We start from the raw sequence: 11,863 nt of genomic DNA on the forward strand, positions 1-11,863 counted from the left end.
GGGCTTGAAACTGTGATGTTCCCCTATATCAGACACTAAGGAGTGGAGGTTATTTTTAGATATCTGCTGTCAGGTTGACCACAGCTCACAGCACCTGCGTGAACAGCACATCAAAACCTTGCTCTGTTCTGTGCCATCATCACCCTCTCTGCCAAGCTCGAGTTGCTGTCACTCTGTATCAGTTGGTCTCATTGGGGGTTTTTCCTCTTTCACTGATCTTCTGCCTTACCCAACATGGTATCTATTTCCAAGGATTGGCCACTCCCTGGCAAAATGAAAGCTGAAGATCAGGGATCAAATGCAACTGTGTCTACCTCCAGAGCCTTTGCTCTTCCCAGTACCCACACTGCCCCTTGGGGATGGATGCTGGATGACCCTGGGTCCATCAGTAACTTCTCTCTTGGTTTGGTTACTTCATCTTCAGAATGACGAGGCTGGCCTGCCAGGTCCTTCCCAGCTCTAAACCTCTGTGTTTATGGTTAGTGGAATGAGAAGACTACATTTTACTTTAACATAAATTTATTTGACTTTACATTGAATCGGAATGGCCATATATTTCAACTTTAAATATATATTTACATATTTCTGCCGTCGGGAATTTTAGATTATGTAAACCTTTTTGTTTTCTCAACTCATTTTTCAGGTGCTTTGGAATTTCACTGCTGTTCATTTTAACATATGGTGTTTGCAATTGCAGACTTGGAAATTTTTATTCAAATGTTAATTTTTTTGTTCCTGTATTATTCTGTCTCTACTTAACACTTCTCAGTGTGCCGAGAATGCCTAAGTTGGAGGTAGTGTGAGGCAGTGAAGCAAAACAAAATGAAATAATCTACTTGGAGATTAAACCCTCAACCTTGACCTAGACAAAATGAGTTGAGTAATCAGAGATTCCATTAACAAGACAAGCTGCGGCTTCTAAGGGTGTAGAACCTAAAAGATGAACTGACTGGTGGCAGCGTAGAGCTAACTCTCATGTGTAGGCTTAATGAACAGTACGTATGTCCACGTTCACAACTGTAATATCATCTCAACATCAAGAAAACAAAGATCCTCACCACTGGACCAATAGGCAATATCATGATAGATAGAAAAAAAGATTGAAATTGTCAGTTATTTCATCTTACTTGTATCTACAATCAACACTGTTGGTACCAACAGTCAAGAAATAAAAAGATGCATTTCTCTGGGGAAAGTCTGCTGCCAGGCCTCCCTAAAGTGTTAAAGAGCAATGATTTCAGTTTAAAGACTAAAGTGCGCTTGATTCAAGCCATGGTCTTTTCAGTCACCTGCATCTGAGAATTGGACAATGAATAAGGATGACAGAAGAAGGATGGATGCCTTTGAGTTGTGGTGTTCGAAAAGAGTATTGAATATCCCATGGACTCCCAAAAGAACAAACAGATATTTCTTAGGAAAAGTGCAGCCAGGGTGCTCTCCTTGGAGGCAAGGATGGTGAAGTTTCATCTCACACAGGGTGTGTTGTTAGGAGAGGCTATTCCTTGGATAAAGAACATCATGCTTAGGAAGTTCAGCAAAAGAGAGGAAGACCCTCAACAAGATGGACTGAAACGTGGCTGCTGCAATAAGATCAAGTATTTCAAAGGTCTGTTTTGACAGGAAGTTAAAATCCTGAGAGTCACCTGTAGAGCCAAGTGGAGTCATCTTCGGGATAAATTCCGAGTGCGTATGTACATAGTATTTGATGATGAGTCAAGTTTGACCATGAGTGAATAGAGAAGAGGAATCTTCCTTCACATCTCTCCTGGCCTGTCCTACAGGTCTGTGTCCATGTCTATAGCCATGCTGTATTGCTCAGAAATCAGCATGCATCATTCTTTTCTCATCGTTTTCCTTCTACATGTCAATCCTTCCCAAAGAAAGGAGTCATGGGCATCTTGAACACATTTCTACCATTCTCTGATCACTTAGGTTTTTTTGCCAAAACATTTTGGTCAAGCCCAGTTAATATTCTCGAGCCCAAAACAGCATTGTTACTGAGTCAGTGGTTGGTACCTGGCCTGAGGAAGTGCTGGCGGGTGAGTGAGAGAACCAACAAGTCTAGAAAGGAAGACATAATAAGCAGAAGAAATCAAGGTGGAAGGATAAGGCACAGGGACGGGGAAGGCTTGGGAGTGTAGTGAGCAGGTACACACTACATCCTTAGATCATTTCTTCATTTCCTCCTTGCTCTTATCTGTTCCACAGCTCATTATCTTAACTATTTGAGCACTTTTGCTGAACTTTTCCTGAAGCCCCATAACCAGTTTGCTGGTCTTTAGCATTGATAATAATTTAAAACTCCTTTTAGTTAAAGCCAGAGTCTTTGTTCAAGCCTGATTATGTGTTTGGCACTGGCACTATTGTGGATTTTTAAAAGACTGTATTTCTACACAAATAATGAGTCCACATGTAACATGCATGTGTGTATAAGATACTAATAGAAGAGAATGGGCATTGTTTACAGAGTTGTTGTTGTTGTTATGTGCTGTCGAGTCACCTGCGACTCCTAGCAACCCTATGTACAACAGCCCTAAACCCTGCTCTATCCTGTGCCAGTCTCAATGTCTCCAGCATACCCACCCCTATAACCCCAGTCACTGAGGGTCTTCCTCTCCTGCATTGTCCCTATATAGATCTAAGGCTTTTTTAGAGACCTTTGTTAGGATCTTACTTCATTCCTCATCCTTTCTTTGCTCTTATTCTCTTCATGGCTGGTTTGGGGCAGGGGGCAAGGAGGTCTCCCATTCTTTGAATACTACAGGTATTGACTGAATGTTTCTACCACTTGTAAAATATTTCACCCCCAATTAAGTATCTCATTTCCTTGGAGCAGTAAACTTTCATACCGCCTGCCCTCCCTCCTGGCCACTTCTGCTACACACTCCCCTTCACTGGTATCACTTATTGAAACTTGGGACCAGTCATTCCACTCTTCCTGTCACCACAGTATTTGAGGACAGGAAACAGCATGCAAGGACTAAAGTCATCTAGCACAGTGGCCTCTCTGTTTGTTGGCCTTCTTCCTTAAAATCGTCTTGCCAGACTTCCTCAGCCAGCCTTTCTCGGGCCATTGTCTAGTAAAACCCAACTCCATGACTGCTGAGTTGATTTTTACAAATGGTGACCTGCCTCCAAGTTTCCAAGGCTGTGAGTCTCTATGGAAAGACAATGCCCATTTGTCTGGTTTCCAAGGGCTGGCGTTTCAGTTAGCAGCCCCATCACACTGCACCACCAGCACTCATTACCTTCAAATCTTCAGAGTCAAGATCTATAACTTTGACACTTACCTCCTATGTGTTCAGTTCACTCCATATCTGCATCTGAAACAACAGCTGTCCCCACTGGCCTCTCATTCAGTTCACAGCCATCAGCCTCCAGTGGTCCCAAGTTGTTTGGTATTCCTACTCCAGTTCCCTGTTTTTTATTAGTTCTATAAGGTGGACTTTTTCATACTTAACAGCAACAGTAGTGGACTCGTTGAGACACCAGCTTTCATGAAAATTACTCAGGTCTAGACAGCCTTTCATTCTTAGAGATCAAGTCACCATGAGTCTGGGCCTACTTGCTGACAACTAACAATAACCATAGTTCATACACCCTGCTCCTGATTAAGCCACCATCCTAATTGGCCACCTCCAACCAAAAGCTTTGTTATTGTTAAATGTTGTCAAGTCAGCTGCTGACTCGTAGTGATACCGTGTGTTAGAGTTCCACAAGGTTTTCGTGGCTGTAATGTGTTTATAAAGAGTACCCCAGGCCTTTCACGGAACCACTGAGCGTGTCCAAACCAAGGTTGGCAGCCAATCGCAAACCACTTGAGCCACGCAAGCTCCTCCCGGTGACCTCAGTCATTGTTGTCAGTTGATTCCAACTCCTACTGGACCGGTGCAGAACAGAGTGGACAGAATAGAACCCCACCATTCGATTCCCAAGGCTGAAATCTTTAGAGAAGCAAATGGCCACATGTTTCAACCCACCAACTGTTCAGTTAGTGGCAAGGTGTTCATCCACTGTACCACCAGCATCCTCCAGTGACCTTGCTCCCTAGAAAATCGAAGCCATCAGAAAAGAACCCTCACCTTCCCGTGATTAAATCTACCAGCCTACAGGAACCACGTGCTTTTCTTTTCTTTACAGCGTCTCTTTTCTTTTCACTGACTAAAGTTATATTCGCTTTGTGGCCTCATCGGCTCTCACTCTCTCTTTTAGGCCATTCCAGTCAGGATACAGCATGCTGTGCTGTAATATAGCTCATCATATGTGAGTCGTGCTCGACTCAAAGGCAATCAACAAATTTTTTTTAAAGCGTCTTGTTCTCCTTTTCTTCACACCTAGTCAGTCCCTTTCTGGGTCATGTAACCCTGAAGAGTACTGGAGAGAACGTAGTCTACTCAGTGTCCTCAGTCTACATCATCAGTTTAAGCCACACCAGGCATTCCTCATATGACCTGAGTGCTGAACACAGCTGAGCCAGCCTTCTCTCCTGAAGCACATTCTACTCCAATTGCCACTTCTCAGACTCACTGCCTGGCCTCTGAATGTTGGAGTGCCCCACTTCTTGGACCACTTCTCCATGCACACTCATGTCTCCTGGGTAATCTCATCTTTCGCTGGTTTTAAATACATTGATGACTCCTTTACACTTTACATTTCTACCCCTAGTCAAACCTCTTTACTCACTAATCAACTACTCCACAAGTATAGCTTCTATGTGAGCCCAAAGTATTTCTGGATTTTTCCTCTCTCTTACACAGTCTTATCTCCCAGTGTTTTCCATCTCAGTGAAAAATAATAGTCCCTCCCCCCCACCCCGCTCCCGTTTATCCAGTTTTCAGGTCATCTGCTATAGTAGCAGGACAAAGCTGACTTTATCTTCAGTATATGTCCCCAGTCTATGGACAGCGTCATCACACTAACCTAAGTCTCCATTCCTACCTCAGTCCCTGCATCCTCTTCTAGCCAGTCTCTCGACTTCCACTCTTGTCCTCCATTCTCCACACAGAAGTCCATGGTCTTTTAAATGTGCAGATTACACCACATCAGTTCTCTTCATAGGACCCACTCAGTGATTCTCACCACATTGAATAAAACCCACGGTCCTCTCCATGATCTCCCAGACCTTAAGGGATCATCCTAGCCCTAACTTCATTCTGTGAATTCCTTTGCCTCAGCCTCTGAGTAGCCACCACCATCTTTACCATTTGCAGTGTCAGAGAGAGCCCTGTGCCAGGAGTGGAGTGGGGTTTGCCCTGGCAATGAATTACTATCCTTACTACTTCTAGTCACAGGAGAGGACAGAGTTCAAATCTGTGTTCATAGGGTTGTGTGTCTTCCTCAGCTTGATAGCACCTGACAGCAGTAGTCCTTTCCATTCGCAATTCATTGGCTAGTACCAGGCATGTTGTCTACACCCAGGCCTGGGGAACCAGCCAGTGCACTACCTAAGAATTCTGCCAAGTACTTTGAAGACAGGGAGCCAGGGAGTTCTGTGAATATCACCAGTAACTACTTCAATCATACTCCAGAAAGAGTAGAAGCTAAAGAAGGAGGGAAAGCCCGTTCATCACCTTCTGATTCTCACAACCTCAGGAAACAGTTTTGTGTATTCCTTTTCCTTATAATTATTATTGTCTTCATTTCTTCATGTTATAATCTTTCCATTTAATTGCCATTTGAAAACTTTATCTTTTTATTGGGCTTTGAATGAAACTTTATAAAGCAAATTGGTTTTCCATTCAACAGTTTATATGCATCGTGTTTCTTGACGTTGACTATGATCCCCATTTTAATAGTATTCTTCCTGCTTCGTCCCTATAGTCCCTCCGCGTTTTCATTGCTCTCTTTCGTGCCCTTTCAGCTTTGTTTTGAGCAAATGCTGCTCTCTCGGTTTTGTGTGTTCCTTTATTCTGCAGAGCACATTCCTACCTGGTGTGATTGATCACTTTAGGCCAATCTGTTGTTTGACTGAAAATTAATTCTCAAGGATGGTTTTATTTCCAGGCTTGAAGGGAGACGAAGGGCCCACTTGCAGGGATCTCATCAGTCTCTATCAGACCAGTGAACCCAGTCTTTTTTATGATTATAAATTTAGTTCATTTTCTCTCCCCCACTCTACCCAAGACCTTCTATCACAATCTCAGTCAGAGCAGCAGGTACCATCTAGTTCTTCTGGTCTCAGGGAAGTAGAGGCTGTGGTTACTTAGTCCATTCATCCTTTGCATTGATTCTGTGATTCTTGATTTTCTTCACTCTTCTCTCTCAGAGCAGAGAGAGATCAGTGGTCACTCGCTTGCTTCTAAGGCCTCAGGCTTCACTCATCAAAGTCAGACGTGGAACATTTCTTGTAGAATGTCTGAGGCTAATTTGCCTCTATAGTCTCCAAAACTGTGGTCCTAAGCTCCCAAGCCCAGAGACCCATTCCCTTAAAATGTTGGGCTATGACTAAGAAGTTTTCAAAATGTTGCCTCTGGATATACTACTATGTCCACAGATCTATCTAGCATATTGTAGTATATTTGGTGCTCTGGTGGACGAGTGGTAAGGAATTGTACTACCAACCCAAAGGCGTGCACTTTATATCCACCAGCTATTCCATGGGAGAAAAATGGGTAATCCCCTCCTCTGTTATGTACAGCCTCTGAAAACCTGCTGGAGGATCAGCTGTGGGTCAGTCCCAGATCAAGGGCACGTAACATTTGTAATACATATACTCCTTTCCTTACTTTTAAATTCTACAAACACATTTTTCCTCTGTCTTTAGATTCTGAAATATGTAATTCAGACATAAAATTTAACAGGCCTCTCAGTATCTTAATAACTTTTGACCCATGGCTATATTTATTACAGATCAGGCAAGGGAAGTTTCTGGGGTCCATTTGTTGTGTGTTACTGTTCTGACTGGGCACAGAGCCTGAGGCCTGCTCAAGGGTGTGACTTTAAAATCTCATTGATGGGGCAGCGGGCTTGTAGGCTGGCTGGCCTGGCCTGAGGCCTGGGGCCATTGGAGTCTTCCTCCATTTCCAGGTCATATAGCCCTGGTGTGTCTACTTGCTGTACAGAGGTACCCCGTGGTTGCTGTGAAGCCAAACACTGTAACCCTGATGTGTCAAATGTGATGATAGTTACTCATGGTGGACAGTGTTTGGTGGAGCTCCCCAATTAAAACAAGCTTGGAAGCAGGAATGACATCCACTTCTGAAATAGCTTGCCTCTGGAAACCCTATGAACCTGGAGAAAGGATGAAAGTTATTTAGGTGTCCAGGTCTTTCGTTCATAGGGTAACTATGAGTCGCCTGCAACTCAATGGCACTTAACAACAAGTACAACAAGAAGTTCTTTTTTATTTATTTCTAATTATGTGTGTGTGTGTGTGTGTGTGTGTGTGTGTGTGTGTGTGCGCGCGCGCGCGCGCATCATCAAATCAGATCTGACACGTATAAGAGGAGATTGCCCCTCCTTCTCCAGGAGAGCATCTGGTGGATTCCAACCATCTACCTCTGGGACTGCAGTGCAGTTTCTTGCCGCTAGGCCACCAGAGCTCCCTACAAGTTATTTTTTTTAAACAAAGACTATATAGTCAGTTCTCCTTGATCTCATCTCCCACCTCTAAGAAGAGACCAGGTAGCTCCACAAGAAGGAAGCTCTGGTGGCTTAGTGGTAAGAAGTTGCACTGCCAGCTCAAAGGTATGCAGTTCGAATCCACCAGTTACTCGATGGAAGAAAGATGGGAAATCTCCTCCCGTGTGATTTATTGCCTCTGAAAACCCACTGGAGAGTCAGCTCTGGGTCAGTTCTGACTCGACCAGACACAACAACAGCATCTCTTCAAGAAGCCTGTCTCTCCACTCCAAGGGGGAATGCTTGTTACAGCGTCTCCAGGTTGACATTTCTCACTTCCCTCATTCATGCTTATTTGCCATTGTTCCCCAGCACCAAGCACTGTTTCTTTTAGATGTCAAAAATGGTTATTTAGGTTTAAGGTAGACCCTCCATTCACTGTTAGGGCTTCACTATCATAACAAAGAAAATCCTACTCCCAAATAATGAACTGTGCATGTAGAAAGTAATGAAGGATCATGGGTTCTGCTGTGTATATGTTCAGACAAAAAACTAAAACCGTAAGTTCAGATGTGAAATGAATTGGCAAATACTCCATAACTTCCTGTTAGGTAGAACTGACCCAGAGGGAGACTTATTTGGCCAGGGCTCCTGGAGTTTGTAGTTTCTGAAAAAACGTGTGCTTGATTAAACCAGAAGTGGGCATTACCTATCTTCATGTATTTCGCTAAAGCCCTTGAAAACTTTTTTTGACTCATCAGAAAACAATTTCAAGCCAGTAGTTCTTACTTCGTGTATTTTTAATGGCAAACTTATTCTGTATGGTTTCTCTGCATGAACTTAGCTGACCTCCTTTTTTTTAAAAAAAAAGTACTCAGATGTGAAAAGGTATTTATTATCTGTTCTATTTTATGATGTTCTTAAAGAAAAGCAAGTTTTCCCATGTATTCCTGCATCACTCATGCTTTTTCTCTTTTCTATTCCTTTTATAAGGCTTCTGGGCACATTTTTTTATTAATTTGGCCATAACTTAATGATGTGTAATGTTGAATTTATCCATCTTTTAAGAATTTTCTTTTAAAAAATTCATTTATAAGTAAAGGGAAAGGAGGAAAGGAAAAGAATAAAGGGATAGCTAATGCTTTGGTTTAACAAATAAATAACATTGTGAAATAAACCATTGACATTTTGTAAGGTAAAAATCTCTCAAAGCTACACATCATTATGAAAATAAGTAATAAAATATTCATCTCACAGGCAGTTCAAAGGATAAGTTTCATTGACTAAACTTAGTAATTAATTGGTAAACTTTAATGAGCAATATAATAAACTTTTTTCTTGTAAAAGCCTGACCTAGTACAATTTTTGATGAAACAGTTTGCTTTTACAGAACAATAAAACTACAAAGACATTTGGAGAATTGAGTCAGCCCCATGATGTGATTACAAAACTATCTGCCATTAAATGTACATTCAAATTATTGGAAGTTCAAAAGAACTGACATCACATTATAAATGCTTTTCCTATTTTTCAATTTAAATATAAAAGTTTTAGAAGTTTGGGCATAAGTGAAGTATGCTGGTTTCTTTCTGTTCTTTTTAAACTCATAATTGTTTTCTGTTAAACATAGAAGCATGACATTCAAAGTCTCCATGTATGAAATTTTAGAAATAATCTGTGGACATTTAATGTTATCCTAGAATTTTCCTCTTAACTTTATTTCAAATTGAGGATACATAAGTAACTCCCACAAAGTATCTAGTTTATTTTTCCTTAGCCAAATTTGCTTCCTACCATTAATTTCTTTCAAAATTGCGATTTTGCTTAATTGTACACAGGCTACAATTTTTTTTTTCTTTCAACAATGTGAGAAAACACACGACTCTCCTCCACTCCTTTGTGAGTTTAACAGTACAATAGTTGGTATAGTTATTTTTTAATGAGGACCCTTTGTTTTCATATAAAAATATATGCTCATTTTTTCTGAATACATCTCTGTATAACCAAGTTACAGCAATCTCTGTATTTGCTAGAATCATATAATGTTTAATTTTCATGATTATAACCTACAGATTTAAAATGTAAAAGACTTTAGAAAGTCATTAGTAAGTCCTCTTATGTTGTAGTTAGGTGCTGTTGGGACAGCTCTGCGTCTTTGTCTCTAAGAAGCACTCTGGTTGCACTTTTTCCAAGACATACCTGTTTGTTCTTTTGGAAATCCATGGGACCTTCAAGTGTTCTTTTCCGGCAGTACAAGGCAACAGCATCAGTTTGTCTTCTGTCGTCCTAATTCATTGTCCAGCTCTCAGATACATAGCAAGTGATTAAAATGTCCATGCTGTGAGTCAGGCCACCTTCATCTTCAAACTGATCACTGTGTCTACCTCAGTAGTTTAGAGAGAAAGGGCCCTTACCACAGACTTGCCCAATGCAATACATCTGATCTCCTGACAGCTGGAACCAAGTGTGTTGATTGTGGATCCAAGAAAGATGAAGTCACTGACAACATAAATCTTTTCTCCCACTATCATGATGTTGCTTATTGGTCCAGTGGTGAGGATTTTTGTTTTTTCAATGTTGAGATGCAATCCATATTGACAACTGTTTTGTTAGGTGCCTAGCCGCTTGTTACTCATAGTGATCCTATGTCCGATAGCTCTGAACCATGTCCTTTCTCACTGTCTGGCACACCTACACCTATTAGCCCAGTTACTGTGTCGGTGCATCTCATCTGGAGTCTTCCTCTCCTGCACTGTTACCTCCATCATTTCAAAGATGTCTTTCTCCAAGGAGTGGTGCTTCCTGGCCATGTGCCCAATGTGAAACAGAGCTTCAACTTCCTAGTCTCCAAGGAGCAGCCTAAGTTTCATTCTCTCCAGGACAGATCTATTTGTTCTCTTGGCAGTCAATGGTTCAGTACTTTTCTCCAGGGCCAAAATGCAAAGATATCTAGTCTTATCCACATTCATTATTCAGCTTTATGATACATAGTAAGTAATTGCAAATACCATGGCTTGGGTCAGACATACCTTAGTCCCTAGACTGACATTGTTGCTCTTCAGTACTCTGGAAAGGTATCTGATAGCAGATTTTCCCAATGCAGTATTTCTTTTGATGCCCTGGCTGCTGGTACCAGGAGCGTTGATTGAAGAGCCAAGCAAGCAGAAGCTGTTAACAATCTCAGTCTCAATCTCTTCATCTACCGTAGTGCTGGCAATTGGCCTAGTGGTGAGAATCTTTGTTTGTTTTGTTTTTCAGATATCATTACTATCTTTTTTTTTACAGCATTTTCTTCCCATTTAATTTTTTCCCCATTCATTCATTGTTACACATTTTCCTCCTGGCCCACCCCTCTCCCCAGTTCACTGTTCTCTTTGAAAAGAAAAAAAAATTATTTTATTGTTATACAACCCCACCCCCACACCAAGTCCACAGTCACTTTACTATGCATTTCTTTTTCTGGAATCTTATCATGAAAATAATGCCTAATCCTATATTCCTTTTAAATAGTTCTCTCCCTCATTTGTTTCAATGCAGTATACATTATTTATCCTCTCTTTCCTTAGGCTCCCCCCCCAACCCCTGTGTCAGTCCCATTTTACAACAGTGGCACTATGCAGTATTTATCCTTTTGTGACTGAGCTATTTCGCTCAGCATAATATCCTCCAGGGTCACCCATTTTGGATAATATTTCATGAGTTCCTTATTTTCAATGCAGTGTAGTATTCCATTGTGTGAATATACCAGAGTTTCTCTATCCATTCGTTTGTTGATGGGCACTTGGGTTGTTTCCAACTCTTTGTTAGTGTGAACAAAGCAACAATATACATGGTTATGCATATATCTGCTTGGGTGGCAGTTCTGGTTTCTTTAGGGTATATTCCCAGTAGCAGAATTGCTAGGTCAAATGATATTTCTCTTTGCAACTTTTTGAGAAAACGCCATACTGCCTTCTGTAATGGCTGTATCATTTTACACTCCCACCAACAGTGAATAAGGGTTCCAGTTTCTCCACAACTGTGACAACATTTGTTGTTTGCTGCTTTGTTGAATTTTACTATTTTTACTGGGGTGAGATGGTATCTCATAGTTGTTTTGAATCTTTTGTTTTCTTTTTTAATATTTTTTTATTGGGAAAAACATATTGGGGGTACAAGGAGGTGAGCGTTGGGGGCAGAAGGGTGAGGATGGGCCAGGATGCAGTTGCAGAGCTGCACAGTATGATCGGTGGGGGGAGCAGGTGAAGGAAATGATGAGGGTCCAGTGGGGACCAGATGCTACAGAGGAATGACAAGCATTTAC

At 41.4% G+C, this 11,863-nt stretch overlaps 1 protein-coding gene across 1 annotated transcript in view; it reads left to right on the plus strand.

The window, feature by feature from the left end:
- LOC102869190 (ADP-ribosylation factor-like protein 15-like) overlaps positions 1-11,863 on the plus strand; it is a 651,283-nt gene that overhangs the window by 553,633 nt on the left and 85,787 nt on the right. The window lies entirely within an intron of this gene.

This window comes from Elephantulus edwardii, unplaced genomic scaffold (genome assembly GCF_000299155.1).
Source record: "Elephantulus edwardii isolate Elephantulus edwardi_28Jun2011 unplaced genomic scaffold, EleEdw1.0 scaffold00079, whole genome shotgun sequence".
Lineage (NCBI taxonomy): Eukaryota > Metazoa > Chordata > Mammalia > Macroscelidea > Macroscelididae > Elephantulus > Elephantulus edwardii.